Below are 15,872 nucleotides of genomic sequence, written 5' to 3' on the forward strand. Positions count from 1 at the left end.
GACGCTTATTATCTATCATAAAGGAAGCAGTAAACCCACTCTTCTCTGCCCTGGTAAGAAGCTACCTGGAGTGAATTCAGCAGCAAAGTATTTCTAATTATATTCTATGAGAAAAGGTTAAAAAGCTGATAATGTTTAGTCTGAAAGAGGGATGACTCAGGGACTCCAGGATAATTGTTTTCAAATATCTGAATGTTTGCCAGATGTAAAGGATGCAGGCTTATTCTGCGTGATCGCAAGGGTTAGAGCCAAAACCAGTGGGTGGCAGCTGCATAGAAACAGATCTTGGCTTGTTATAAACCCTGGTGCCCAGATGACTGCTATTCCAAATAATCACTCCCAGTTTAACATGTAAAATAATTGGATTTTTTTTTTTTTACCACCGTAAACCAGATCGTAATCATATCCTGTATACAAGCTCTATTGGGATAGAATTATGCTAACAAAACACGGGATGGATGGCAGATTGGAGAAGCTGTCTTGTCTTCTTCCTTCCATCCCTTTCCCCTCTTACTCACTTGGCTTTTGTTTCTTCATCTTGTGCACAGTTTTCCCAGGTGGGCTCTTCCTGGGGAGTTCCCTCGTGGTCCAGTGGTTAGGACTCGGCCCTTTCCCTGCCGTGGCCCACCCAGGTTCAATCCCTGGTCAGGGAACTAAAAGCCTGCAAGCCAAAAGAAAAATGAAAAACCTCTTCCTCGAGCCCATCCCACGCTCTCTATCCCTTCCTCTCCCAAAGTCCAATTCCCCCAGTAGTCTTCACTGTATCCCAGCCCCCTGGGATAGAATGGCTTTGTCACATGGACAAAACCTTATATTTTGCATGCCCCATCCCATCCATTTCTATCTACCTCATCTCCCTTCTCTTCATTTATACTTTTGATTTAATTCCCAAATATTCACCTCTAATCTCCCTAAGGTCAAGAAGCTAAAATGAACTAATGCCTATATAGAGACTTTTCATTTTTGAGATTCTGTGATTCTAAGAAAAGGCTGGGATATAAATGAACATGACGTGTTGTGCTTGAAGGATGGTGATAATTGCAAGATACAGGAGCTGTATTAGGGAATCGTAAGGGTTATATTAGAAGGTTATAAATGCCTGAGAGAGAGTGAGAACCCTCCCAAAATTTGTAGGTTCCTTGCAGTAAGATGTTATACTATGTTTGCCAATCCCAAATATATTATAACATCCACTGGCCCCAGTGATTGGTCCAAGGAATAGGCACGTGGCCCAGGCTGGACAGAAATTAATAGGAACGCCTTGCTGAGACTGGTTAAATCTAAAATGGAGGCCAAACAGCTTTTCTTTACGCGCGCTGAGCTGTAGGCATGTGGCATCAAGTCTCTTACTGGTGCCCCCGCCTTGTGAAAAATAGAAAATCTAGCTACCATCTAGACAGAAAGAGCCCATTCTAGTGGCACTAGTTTGCTGGTTCCAATTCCGGAGGCTCCTAGACCTGTTCTAGTGCCCGTACCACTTTTGTTGATTCTGTGAACTACCGCTGGATCTTTCCAGCAAATTCCCTTTTTTCCTTAAGCTAGGTGGAGTTCCAACCCCGTTAGCTCTGCTGCTCAGGAGACTCTTCGTGACCTCATGGACTGTACCCCACCAGGCTCCCCTGTCCATGGGATTCTCCTGGCAAGAATGCTGGAGTGGGTGCCATTCCATTCTTCAGGGGATCTTCCCAACCCAGGGATGGAACCTGCATTTCTTACATTCCCTGCATTGGCATGTGTATTCTTTATCACTAGCATGACGTGGGAAGCCCTCAGTCCCATTAGCTCCAGTCCAATTCAAACTCCGTCATTTGCAAACCCCACCCCCGTGTGTGAGTGTACATATATACACACACACACACAAAACAGATGACAGATACAGGATTAAGTACTGAAAAAAGCAAAATTAGTTCTAATTTTTTCTAATGTTAGAAGCATGAGACCAAATTATGGTATTATTCATAGAAATATGAGGATTAGAAACATTTTATGGGAGATGATTGTTTTGCAAGATGATACTCAAATAAAAATGTATTGTAAGGTACTGAGGTTAATAAAGATTGGAGCCTTAAGGAGAGGTCTCAGGAAGGAGATGCAGTAAAACATAGACTTACCGCTTGGAACTAGGAGGTAAAATCAGTTTACTAAGATAGTACATTGGGCTTTTACTATGTAATGAGATGATCACTTCCTCTATTTTTATTTTGTATATATTTTATAGAATCAATATGAAATTGTTCAGTTCAGTTCAGTTCAGTTCATTTCAGTTTCTTAGCCGTGTCCGACTCTTTGCGACCCCATGAATCATAGCACGCCAGGAGTCCCTGTCCATCACCAACTCCCAGAGTTCACTCAGACTCATGTCCATTGAGTCGGTGATGCCATCCAGCCATCTCATCCTGGGTCGTCCCCTTTTCCTCCTGCCCCCAATCCCTCCCAGCATCAGGGTCTTTTCCAATGAGTCAACTCTTCTCATGAGGTGGCCAAAGTATTGGAGTTTCAGCTTTAGCATCAGTCCTTCCAATGAACAGCCAGGACTCATCTCCTTTAGAGTGGACTGGTTGGACCTCCTTGCAGTCCAAGGGACTCTCAAGAGTCTTCTCCAACACCACAGTTCAAAAGCATCAATTCTTCGGCCCTCAGCTTTCTTCACAGTCCAACTCTCACATCCATACATGACCACTGGAAAAACCATAGCCTTGACTAGATGGACATTTGTTGGCAAAGTAATGTCTTTGCTTTTTAATATGCTATCTAAGTTGGTCATAGCTTTTCTTCCAAGGAGTAAGCGTCTTTTAATTTCATGGCTGCAATTACCATCTGCAGTGATTCTGGAGCCCCCAAAAATAAAGTCTGACACTGTTTCCACTGTTTCCCATCTATTTCCCATAAAATGATGGGACCAGATGCCATGATCTTCGCCTTCTGAATGTTGAGCTTTAGGCCAACTTTTTCACTTTCCTCTTTCACTTTCATCAAGAAGGTCTTTAGTTCCTCTTCACTTTCTGCCATAAGGGTGATGTCTTCTGTATATCTGAGGTTATTGATATTTCTCCTGGCAATCTTGATTCCATCTTGTGCTTCTTCCAGCCCAGTGTTTCTCGTGATATGTTCTGCATAGAAGTTAAATAAGCAGGGTGACAGTATACAGCCTTGACATACTCCTTTTCCTATTTGGAATCAGTCTGTTGTTCCATGTCGAGTTCTAACTGTTGCTTCCTGACCTGCATATAGGCTTCTCAAGAGGCAGGTCAAGTGGTCTGGTATTCCCATCTGTTTCAGAATTTTCCACAGTTTATTGTGATCTGAACAGCAAAGGCTTTGGCGTAGTCAATAAAGCAGAAATAGATGTTTTTATGGAACTCTCATGCTTTTCCCATGATCCAGCGGATGTTGGCAATTTGATCTCTGGTTCCTCTGCCTTTTCTGAAACCAGCTTGGAAGTTCATGGTTCATGTATTGCTGAAGCCTGGCTTGGAGAATTTTGAGCATTACTTTACTAGCATGTGAGATGAGTGCAATTGTGCGGTAGTTGGAGCATTCTTTGGCATTGCCTTTCTTTGGGATTGGAATGAAAACTGACCTTTTCCAGTCCTGTGGCCGCTGCTGAGTTTTCCAAATTTGCTGGCATATTGAGTGCAGCACTTTCACAGCATCATCTTTCAGGATTTGACATAGCTCAACTGGAATTCGATCCCCTCCACTAGCTTTGTTCGTAGTGATGCTTTCTAAGGCCCACTTGACTCCACTTTCCAGGATGTCCGGCTCTAGGTAAGTGATCACACAGACAATTTCTTCATTACTGTAATTTGGCAATTAGTTCAAATTAACTATATTTTTATTTGTATGACAAAGGTTAAACAAAGTCAAAGCCAAAATAATATTTAACACAAACAATAGCATGTGCCTCCAGAGATGGAAGTGGCAACCCACTCCAGTATTCTTGCCTGGGAAATCCCATGGACAGAGGAACCTGGTGGGCTACAGTCCATGGAGTCACAAAGAGTTGGACATGGCTAGGCAACAATTTAAAAAGATGTTGAAGTCAACAGAATAAAGAAAAATAAATAAATCCATGGGTTTCAACAGATTATTTGGGTATGTTTCAAAGATATATAAGAAAAAATTCCTCAGTGAGCTCTGAGCCCAAGTAGTCTGTTGCCATATCATACCGGTCATCAAATTTTGCATATATTTCATCTAATAAGTACTAAATGTTTGGCCTTGACTCTAATACAAATGTTTCAATGATGACTCTAGTTCTTCGTCTTTTTTGTAAGTCTTATCTTCCTTAAAGGTCTTGATTCACTTCTTCACTGTGGTAGAGAAAACATAGGGTTGGAAAGAAATAATTATAAAACCTAATAAGCACATATGTTTTCCAAATTAAAAAGAACAATAGCATGTACCTTAAATATTTCTGGATGTAATTACTTCAAGTAATAATTTTATATCTGAAAGAATGTGAATGAGGAGCAAGAAGAAAGTATCCTACTCATGTGTCATTACAGCTTTAAAAAGTAATTAGGAAGAGGAAGAATTGGATTGCTAACTCATTCTCAAGCTAAGTCAAAAGTGACTTAAGTTTTAAAAATTCTTCCTTCATCAATCCCATTTCTGAGTCAAATGACAGTGTATCTTTCACTTTCCTTGAAAATTTTCGGTTCAGAGTCATTGCTATAGCAGTGATACATTTGAAGACACAGAGAATTTTAACATATAAGACTTCTCTTTAAGAGATAAGAACCCTCTTTCCCAGAAAATTGATTAGGCCAGTAGGTGATGAGGTAGCTGTGATAATTATGATACTGTGCCATGCCCTCAATGATCTGAATTCTCAATTTGAATTTTTCACAAAGAACTTTTGGCAGCAATCTTGCAACTCTTGCCAAGAAGAGTTGTCCCTGATGGCTATTCAAATTAGCGAGTTAAGCAAACTGAGGTATTAAATATTCAAGTTTCTTTAAAATACCTGCTTCAATGAATTCGTGTATTTTCTTGACTCTTGAAATAGAAATCAGATTTTTCTTTTTGCGTGTAGCATAGCATGAAAAAGGCCTTCTCCACGTGTGCTTCCTGAAGCATGGTTCTTAATTCTGTATCAGTACCAGCTGAGACTTGTTAGACACACAAACTCCCAGGCTCCATCTCACATCAGGCAAATTAGAATCTATGGAGGTTCGGCCTGAAAATCCACATTTCTTAAAGCCTGCCCTCTGAGGGATTCCCATGAGAGGCAAACCCTTACTCTGTAAAGACCGATTTTTAAATATTAACTCTTTTATTATGTGTGATAGTGTCGGTCTTCCTCACGCTGCGGATCTTTGTGGCCTCCTGCAGGATCTTTCACGTGGCACACGGACTCGCTAGGCACACTGTGTGGGCTCTGGAAGTTGTGGTACACAGGGGCTCTGGCTGTGAAATGCAGGCCCCAGGGAGCATGGCTGTGGCACTCGGGCTTAGATGCTCCGTAGCATGTGGGATCCTAGTTCCCCGACCAAGGACTGAACCCCCATCCCCTGCATTGCAAGTGCAAAATCTTAGCCCTTAGATCACCAGGGAAGTCCCCGAGACTGATTTTAACTGCAGAATATTTCCCCCTCTCTAGATGACTTTAAGTTCAGGAATCTAACACATGTTGAAGTTTCTCAAATTTAAAAAGTTTCAAAGAATACTTTCTCTGTGTCTCAGAAAGAAAGACTAGGGAAACAAATCTTTTGGGATATCTTCCTATTCCACGACACATGTTCCCTCTCTGAGGAGTTTTCCCAGCTACCAATGGTGAGACCCTAGGAGTCAAGCTGGTATAGTATACCTTAATCTTTGGTCCTGTTTGATTGGGTCAGGGTAATACCTAACCCAGGCGGGCCAGTAAATCTCAGTCAACCTCCTTCTTTCAGTTGAACTGAGAAAGAAAAAGAACATAATAGCTGGCAACTGTCACCTTAAAGCTTAGAATGAAGTTCACTAACTCTTGACACTAACTTCCCTATTCCCATTCTTAACTTAGGCCTGAGACAGAAGAAGATATTTCAACTGTGAAACCAGAACAAAACAAAACATCTACAGTACACACACACACACAAATTTTTTTTGAACTTAAAAATAATATAAATTAAGTCTCAGTATGAGTTGAAAGATGCAGTTGAGGACATATCCAGAAAGTTGAGTAAACTGACAAAGATACAAAAAATAGGGAAATCAACATAAGGGGACACAGAAGTTTCAATATACAAATGAATGGCGTTTCAGAAAAACAGAGATCATCAATGAAAAAATCTAGGAAATTCCTCATATCTGAAGGACACAATTTTAAGAACTGAAAGGGCCTCTGAGTGCCCAGGACACTTGATGAAAAGAGAGCTACGTGAAAACACATCTCATGAATGTATGGAATACTGAGGACAGCTAGATGATCAGAAAAGAGATGTATCATAAGGGTAAATATAGGACAATCTGATTTATGTAATAGTTGCTCAATAAATTGAATTAGCTTGGCTTTGCGCTTTGACACCACAATCCTATAAATTACAAGGAACTAAAACAATGCCTTTGGAATTCTGCAGAAAAAATATTTCCTAAACCTCTATATTCACCTAAGTTATAAACAAAGCAAAGAAGTAGAATAAAGTTATTTTCAGACCTCTATGATCTCAAAAAAAAAAATCTTACATCCTATGCACCCTTACTTGAATAATTATTTGAGACAGTTCTCCAACACAGTAGTGAACAAAACCAAAACAAAAAGGAAGACATGGATTATAGGAAAGAGGATCTGTAACATGGAAGAGAAAGTCTTGGATCCCAGGGGGATATCTGGACGAGCATAAAAGGCAATGAATTCTAACAAATCAAGTCAGAAAACTCCAGTTGAAGATGAATTTGACAGAACAGTTGAGTTGCCTGAATATCTTGAGAGGGTATTTAGACCCTTGGACTTGGATTAGTGATGGATACATAGAAAATGAAGAAGTTTTGTTTTTTAAGTAAAAACAAGACAATGATCAACTTCAGTTTGCCCAAAAAAAAAGTAATCATTGTTTACTACATTGCTTATCTCTGAATAGCAATCATTCAGTCATCACCGTGTAAACACTGAATATTGATCTAGCCAAAGTATAATTTAACACTCCTGGAGCATAAAAACTAATAATAACCCAAGTCTCCTGTGTCTCCTGCATTAGCAGGCGGATTCTTTACCACCGAGCCACCTGGGAAGCCCCTTATTATATTACAGAAGTCTTATATCATCTTTTTAAAAAAATTCGACTGCACTGGGTCTTCATTGGGGCAGATGGGGCTTCTCTTGCTGCAGTGCTCGAGCTTAATTCCCCCCACAGCATGTGGGATCGAACCCACATCCCCTGCATTGGAAGGAAGATTCTTAGCTACTGGACCACCAGGGAAATCCCAGTCTTATATTCTCTTGGTAATCAGGGTCAGTTACCCCTGACAGATGTTGAGCCTCTTCTTTCCTGCTGATTCCTGGACACAGGAAGCCAAAGTACACAAGTGGCAGTTTTCACTTAGAGTTCAAAGGCCCCTTTGGTGGGCCAAGGTCTGTAAACCTGCAAAGCCCAGAATTATGGGGGTAGGAACTGCAGAATCCCTCTGTGGGTCATGAGAAATGATGATCAGGGGGGCCACTTACGCTTCCACCCCTTCATTCCCAAGCCATAAACAGAAACCTGATTCAGTGAAGTGTACCTATTGTATCTCCCAGGATGTCACTCCCTCCTTGCGAACTATGTTTCCAAGCTGGCATTTCAGTTGTAACTTCAGCGGGTCTTTCCAATGCACTATCAGATCTGCTATTTCTGGATGATGTGAGAGGTGATTCAACCAGTAGGTCCCATCATCTTGGGCCCCCTCCGGCGAGGTCCCTGCTGTGAAGCTGATCCTCTGGTTATTGGTATACTGTGAGTGATTCCATGCTTATGAGTCAGGCACTCCATAAACAGTATCATAATGGTGTTGGCTGAGACTGCAGGCTGGAAAGGCAAAGCTGTACCTGGAATAAGTTTCTTTTCCTGAGGGTGAATCACTGGCCCTTCTTGGATGGAAAGGACCCAATGTAATAAACTTGAAACCAAGCAACCAGTTGGTCTCTCAACGAATATTGCCACACTGTGAGCTCAACATTGTTCTCTGTGGCTGATAGACCAGACATTCAGAGGAAGCGATGATTATTGATTATATAGGCCTTGGCATGTGGGATTCCATCCTACTGGGCTCACGCCTAGACTCTGCCTCTGACACCATGATCACTGTATTCACACGCCCATCGTGCCAGTTCTGGGATTCCTGACGGTAAAGGCTGGCTAATGTCGACTGGCTAAGTTATTTTATCTACTTGGTCATTCAGTGCTTCCCCCACGCTGGGTGGGCTTCATATGACACAGTGGTAACGGGAGGGCCATGATGACCTTTTCGGTTTCTAGTTTAACTTAAGTTTCTCATCCAACAGTTCTCAAAATACCTGGGCATTCTCCTTTCTCCAATGTACAGTCATCTGAGTGAAGTGGCTGAAGGTCCCTTTGGGAAGGCACTAAAAGAATCTTTACCATACATTTCCCCTAGGGACCTATTCGCCTTTTGAGTTAATAATAATTTGGGGGTCTGAAAATTGGCTTAGGTCCAATTGGCTTAGAAATCGAGCAAAGGATCACAGCTTTTTATTGGAGCAATTGCCCCGAGGCTTCTCTCACCTATTCTTGCATTCTTTTGATTGTATTAATATAAAGCAGCTTTGGGGCGTCCCACTTATTTGTCTCTAGGGACGTCATTTCACTAAATTATCTCCACAGCTCCCGTGTAGATTAAGTTCCCTTAGGGATCTCTCCAAATTTACCATCATCTTCTTACTTGTTTTCTCCTGGGTTCTGGCAGTCAGGTGCCACCAACTAGTCTCTATTGTTTCATCATCCCGTCATCCCCACGGCTACTGATGAGCCCGGTTCTGTGATTGTGTTTTTTACCACCAGCCCTGGTCGACAGAGAAGAGCCGATACTGATCCTGGTGGTGCTGACCCCCATCTCATGAGCAAACTACCGATAGTTCGGTATTTTGTGATTGACTTTGAACACAATCCTCTGGTAGGTCTTCTTACTTCACATACTATATATATTCCAACATGCTCATTTCCCTGATACTTTTTTTAAAATTAATTTCTATTAGAGTATGTTTGCTTTACAATATTGTGTCGGTTTCTGCTGTACAGCAAAGTGAATCGACTATACATATACACATATCCCCTCTTTTTTGGATTTCCTTCCCGTTTAGGTCACCACATAGCACTGAGTAGAGTTCCCTGAGCTGTACAGTGGGTTCTCATTAGCTATCTATTTTATACATAGAATCACTACTGTATATATGACAATTTCAGTCTCCTAATTCATTCTAACTTCCACTTCTCCCTCGGTGTCCATATGTTTTTCATAACTTCTGTGTCTCTATTTGTTTAATAAATAAGATCATCTTATTCCTCTGATGGGCTTCCTGGTGGCGTTGGTGTTAAAGAACCCACTTGCCAATGCAGGAGATGGAAGAGATGTGGGTTCGATCCCCAGGTCGGGAAGATCCCCTGGAAGAGGGCGTGGCAACCCACTCCAGTATTCTGGCCTGGAGAATCCCGTGGACAGAGGAGCTTGGTGGGCTGCAGTCCATGGAGTCACAAAGAGTCAGACACAACTGAAACGACGTCGCATGCATTCTCTTATAGTTTAAATCCCTTCTGTCACTTAGGCATTTCAACTCAACTAAGTATGAGCCATCACTTTCTCCAGGTTTCTAAGAACCAACCATTCTTCTACTTAGGAGTGTCCTCAGGTTAACAAAATCTTGCTTATTTTCTGGCTTCTGTGATCAAGCACCCCAGATCCTGCCAGAACATGCTAGCTGAATTCTTGCAGCCTCTTTGGGGTATGACCTCCTTCCTGCCTTTGCAGGTACAGTATGTACCAGCTGGACCTGCTAGAATATAAGCCTCGTGATTAACCTAGCATCAAGAAGAGGAAGGGGGAGTGCTCTTTGTTGCCTCATTGAGGCAAGGACTCTGCACTCGCTTCTCACATGTGGCACAAGCTAGCTCTGAAGAGCTAGGATGGGTCACTTTAGCAGGCTAAGCCACTTTTCAGTTCTCTTTATGAATTTTTTTCTGACAATTTTCTCTAGAATATTGATATTTCTAAAGTTCTCCCCATGAACTCACTTGATAACAAAACTTTTATTAAAAAAATTCTTGAAAACACCATGAGGATAAGAGGAGAGGAAATAAACTGGGAGCTAAGTAATTGTCATTGCAAAATACATTATAAAGCTATGTTCCTATTGATAATTATTTTTCGGATTACCTCAATACTCTGCTGCCTGCTGTTATCATACACCACAGTTGCCTAACTAAGATACTCTTCTTGGATCTGTGTTTTTTTAGCAATTTATACTATGACTGCAAGAAAAATAAATAGAATGCGTTCGTACCAAGTATTCCTTTCCTCCTCATTCTGCTAACTTGAACAGCTCTCTAGCAAACATGCATATAAATATACGACCTATAAATAGGTCTTTTTTTTTTGCCATAGAAATAATGAACCAAAATCAACATTACTGTGTAGTCCCAGGGAATTTTGATGACCTGTCTTCCAAATGTGTGCAAGTGTATTCTAAGATAAGGGTAAAATAATATAAAAGTTTCATATCATATTCATTGGCCCTTTATCCCTGGTCCCTAAATTCTACTTTGCTTTTCAGTTTTAAGTCATTATGTCATTAGCCCCGCTATTGAGAACCAGAATAACCATAGGTCATTATTGCTCCTGTTTGTCATCTTCCTTCTACTGGGGTAATCCCTGGGCCCTGTGGGGATGTGCTCTGAAATTTTAGTTCTCAGTTAGGTATAATAATAGTTATCATTTATTGAACACCTAATATATATTACATCATTTAACTCTCAACACCACATAGATAATATTATATCCATTACATCAACGAGGAAATAGAGGATCAGAAAAAATAATAATAATTTACTTGTTCAAAGATGCTCAACTTGCAGGTAGCAATCTAACTGACCAAAAAAGCATATGCTCTTAATTTTTTCAGAATATTGCTACATATTACAAATGCTGCCAAAATAATCCAGCCTGGTCACTTCTTCGACTGGTTTCTGCCTGATGGGATTTAACCTTCCCCAGACCTACTATGGGGCTTCCTTGGTGGCTCAGATGGTAAAGAATCTGCCTGCAATGCAGGAGGGCTTCCTTGGTGGCTCAGATGGTAAAGAATCTGCCTGCAATGCAGGAGACCTGGGTTCGATCCCTGGGTTGGGGAGATCCCCTGGAGAAGGGAATGGCAATCCACTCTAGTATTCATGCCTGGAAAATTCCATGGACAGAGGTGCCTGGCAGGCTACAGTCCATGGGGTCTCACAGAGTCGAACACAACTGATCAACTTCCAGACCTACTATGAATCAATTAGGGTCTCTTCTTTTCCCTCTACTGCCTCTTAAGTACACACAGATAAAGAATAAAGAGATGGGAAAAGAGCAATGATAAACAGTTACAGCTCAGTCTCATCTGATAAATGCCCATATTGCGTAAAACAACATGTATATGTTGTTGTCCATACAATATATAGAAATATACTGCATTTGCCATTAACAGCACAAAGGAAGTGAGAGCAAAGCTCTCCTAACAAAATGACTCCACATGGTAATTTGAATCCACAGGAACAAATGAAGAGAACCAGAAGTTATAAATAAGAAGACTGATATAACAAAAGTTATAAATATACACTTTCTCTCCTTTTTTATCTTAGTTTCATTTTGAAACATAAAATTATAAATTAAAAATTATAACTATGTATTTCTGGGTTTACAACATTTATAGATGTAATATAGACTTACTATAATAATACCAAGAAAGGTATTATAACAATAGAAGGGAGGAAAGAGAATAGAGCTAAATAGGATACCATTTGTACATCTCATTGACATTGTTAGTATAAATTTGAAGCTGTTAAGATGTATATTGCAAGCCTTAGAGCAACCACTAAAAAATCCCTCAAAACAGTGTGGTGAAAATAAGTGAAATAAGCCAGGCACAAGAGAGCAAATAATATATGATTTCACTTATATGAGCCAAAGTAGTCATATAGATAGAGACAGAACAGCAGTTTCCAGAGGCCGGGGCAGGGGCAGAATTATTGCTTAGGGATACAATGTTTCAGTTGGAGAGATGAAAAATTCTGGAAGTTGAAAGTAGTGATGGTTATACAGCAATGTCAGTGTACTTGATGCCACAAAATTGACTTTAAAATGGTTTAACTGGCCAATTTTATGTTATATGTATGCATGACCACAATTTTTAAAAATTAAACGAAAGAATGAAGTATCCATGTGTGCTATAATCCAGAAGAAACTTGAAAACTTTATGCTAAGATAAGGAAGCCAGTCATGAAAGACCAAATATTCTATCATTCCATTCACACACAATCCCAGAATAGGGAAATGTATTTCTGAATGAGACAAAAAGTAGATTCAGTGGTTCTTAGGGCTGCGGAGGATGGAGAAGTAGGAGGATAACAGATAAAGGAGCTTCTTTTTCAGGCAATGAAATGTTCTAAAATGGACTTTAGTGAACATTCCATATGTCTGTGAATATACTAAAATCTATTCAATGGTACACTTTAAATTGATGAACTTTAAGGTATATGGATTCAGTTCAGTTCAGTTCAGTTCAGTCGCTCAGTTGTGTCCCACTCTTTGTGACCCCATGAATCACAGCACGCCAGGCCTCCCTGTCCATCACCAACTCCTGGAGTTCACTCAAACTCACATCCATCGAGTCGGTGATGCCATCCAACCATCTCATCCTCTGTCGTCCCCTTTTCCTCCTGCCCCCATCCCTCCCAGGGTCAGGGTCTTTTCCAATGAGTCAGCTCTTCACATGAGGTGGCCAAAGTACTCGAGTTTCAGCTTTAGCATCATTCCTTCCAAAGAACACCCAGGACTGATCTCCTTTAGAATGGACTGGTTGAATCTCCTTGCAGTCCAAGGGACCCTCAAGAGTCTTCTCCAACACCACAGTTCAAAAGCATCAATTCTTCGGTGCTCAGCTTTCTTTACAGTCCAACTCTCACATCCATACCTGACCACTGGAAAAACCATAGCCTTGACTAGACGGACCTTTGTTGGCAAAGTAATGTCTCTGCTTTTGATTATGCTATCTAGGTTGGCCATAGCTTTCCTTCCAAGGAGTAAGCGTCTTTTAATTTCATGGCTGCAGTCACCATCTGCAGTGCTTTTGAAGCCCCAAAAAATAAAGTCTGACACTGTTTCCACTGTTTCCCCATCTGTTTTCCATGAAGTGATGGGACCAGATGCCATGATCTTCAGTATGTGGATTATGTCTCAACAAAGCTGCTATTTTAGAAGCTAGCTATAAGATGAACATCCGCCATCACTGCTTCTGTGTGGCACTGCACTGAGGGACCTGGTGGTGGTGGCGGTTTAGATGCTCAGTCGTGTCTGACTCTTGCAACCCCATGGACCACAGCCCTCCAGGCTCCTCCGTCCATGGCATTCTCCAGGCAATAATACTGGAGTGGGTTGCCATTTCCTTCTCCAGGGGATCTTCCCGACCCAGGGATTGAACCTGGGTCTCCTGCACTGCAGGCAGGTTCTTTCCCAAATGAGCTATAAGGGAAGCCAGGGAACCTGGCATAAAGGTTGAAATGGAGGGACTTGCCTGGTGGTCCAGTGGTTAAGAATCCGCCTGCCAGTGCAGGATACATGGCTTTGATCCCTGGTCCAGGAAGATTTCACATGCTGTGGGGCAACGAAGCCTGCGCACTGTAACTACTGACCCCACGTGCTGCAACGGCTGAAGTCTGTGCCCTCGGCCCGTGCTCTGCAACGAGAGAAGCCGCTGCAACAAAAGGCCCACACGCAATGACTAGAGGGCAGCTCTGGCTTGCTGCAACCAGAGAAAGCCCGGGGGCAGCAGTGAAGACCCAGCACAGCCAAAAACAAATAAATAAATACTTAAAAAAAAAAAAAGATTTAAAGGAAAATATACTGAACTACTCTATAAAATTGCAAACTTCTTGAGGACTCTGTTTTAATCTTCTTTGTATCCTTGGAAGTGCCTAGAATTCAACATTTTGTACGGTAAGCCTCAAAAAGGTTTGTGTTTAACTCAACTGAAATTGAAACCAATTTGCAGTAGATTGTCTAAGCTAGACCGTCTCTCACTTTTAACATTATTCTATAGCCAAAGATGACCAGATACGAGGTGCGTCCAAGATACAAGGGAGACCCGAGGGAGCCGTGAAGGAGCACAGTGCAGAAACCAGGGTTTTTAATTCTTACAGTTAATGTCTCAGAGAGGAAAGACACGATATTTATCTATAGGGAAAAAAATAGATCCCTATGTAAAAAGTAGACCCGGAAAACAAGACAGAACTCTTGAAGTTAAATATCTGATAGCTAAAATTAAAAATTCAATATCATAACTGGGAGACAAATAGAAAAAAAAAGGATGAACAAAAGGAAAAAATATTCGAAAATCAGTCCAGGAGATCCAATTTGTCTCCTACAGGATTCCGAAACACAGAACAGAGAAAATGAAGAGAAAGGATTATCAAGGAAAGATTATTATTCTTTAATTTCCCACAATTAAAAAGATTTTTTTAACTGAAAAGGATCACTAAGTGCCTGGAGGAAAGGAAGGAAAGAGAAAAGGAAAAGGAAAGTAAAAGGAATAAAATGATGTTAACAAAACTTCACCAGGAATAACAGATCCAAAATTTCTCAAGAAAGAGAAAAGGTCCACATACAAGGGACCAAGTATCAGTGTTGTGGTTACCTACTGTTGCATTATCAACCACCTGACAATTTAGTGGCTTGAAATCACAACAAGAATTTAATTTGTGAATTGGCTGAAGAGCTCACTTCCAAGATGGTTCACTTATGTGAATGGCGAGTTGGTGCTAGTTGTCTGACTGGAACTGAGGGCCAGAGCTCTGGATTCCTCTCTGGGGTTGGTTTCCTCGTGGGCTGATTGGCAGCCAAACAGAGCAGTGGATAGAACGATCTCTATGTGATGTGATTGGAAAAGTCTTTGTACTTAATTAAAGATAATACCAAGTGATTAAAAAAAAAAAAAAAAAAAAAGAATGGTGCTGTGCTCCCAAAGCAAGTGTCCCAAGAAATAGGGAGTAAGGATTTCCAGGTTCTACTATCATAAATGTCAATGCTACCACATTCTATTTGTTCAGAAGTCAAAGAGCTTGGATTCAAAGAGACAAAACGCAGATTCTAACTCTTAATAGGAGGGCTGTCAAAGGATTTGGGGCCCATGTTTTAAAACTGCCGAAGGGTCCTATATCCATACCTGTGAACAAGGGAATGCCATTGATTGTTACAAGAGAGATGACATGGCCCTAACTAATTTAGATTAATCAATTTGTATCTGGAAGTGGGGTCAAGTTTTATAAAGTCACATGAGTGAGGAGGTAGGAAGAGACTGGTTGCTATATAGTCAGCAAATGCCACCACACTGGGCGGGTGTGAGGGGGGGTGGTTTGTATTAAGTTGGCTTTCCTATTTTTAAAACAATTTTTATTCGCATTCATTTTTTGCAGCATTTATTCCTGGGCCAGAAGTTTTGTTTCTTCAGTTTCTTATGGAATATCTTTTTCTTCTGTGCAGTCTCCTCTTCTGGTTTAGGAACAATCTGTTCTTTTTCAATAAGGGTCATCTCCATGGGGCAGGGAGAGCCCACATACGGGTCAATTGGACCATAAGCTCTGTAAACCCTGCACCGCATCTTAGGGGCTTTGTTCACCTGGATATGTTCAATGGCCAGAGAATTGACC

The sequence above is a fragment of the Ovis aries genome, chromosome 12 (genome assembly GCF_016772045.2).
Source record: "Ovis aries strain OAR_USU_Benz2616 breed Rambouillet chromosome 12, ARS-UI_Ramb_v3.0, whole genome shotgun sequence".
Lineage (NCBI taxonomy): Eukaryota > Metazoa > Chordata > Mammalia > Artiodactyla > Bovidae > Ovis > Ovis aries.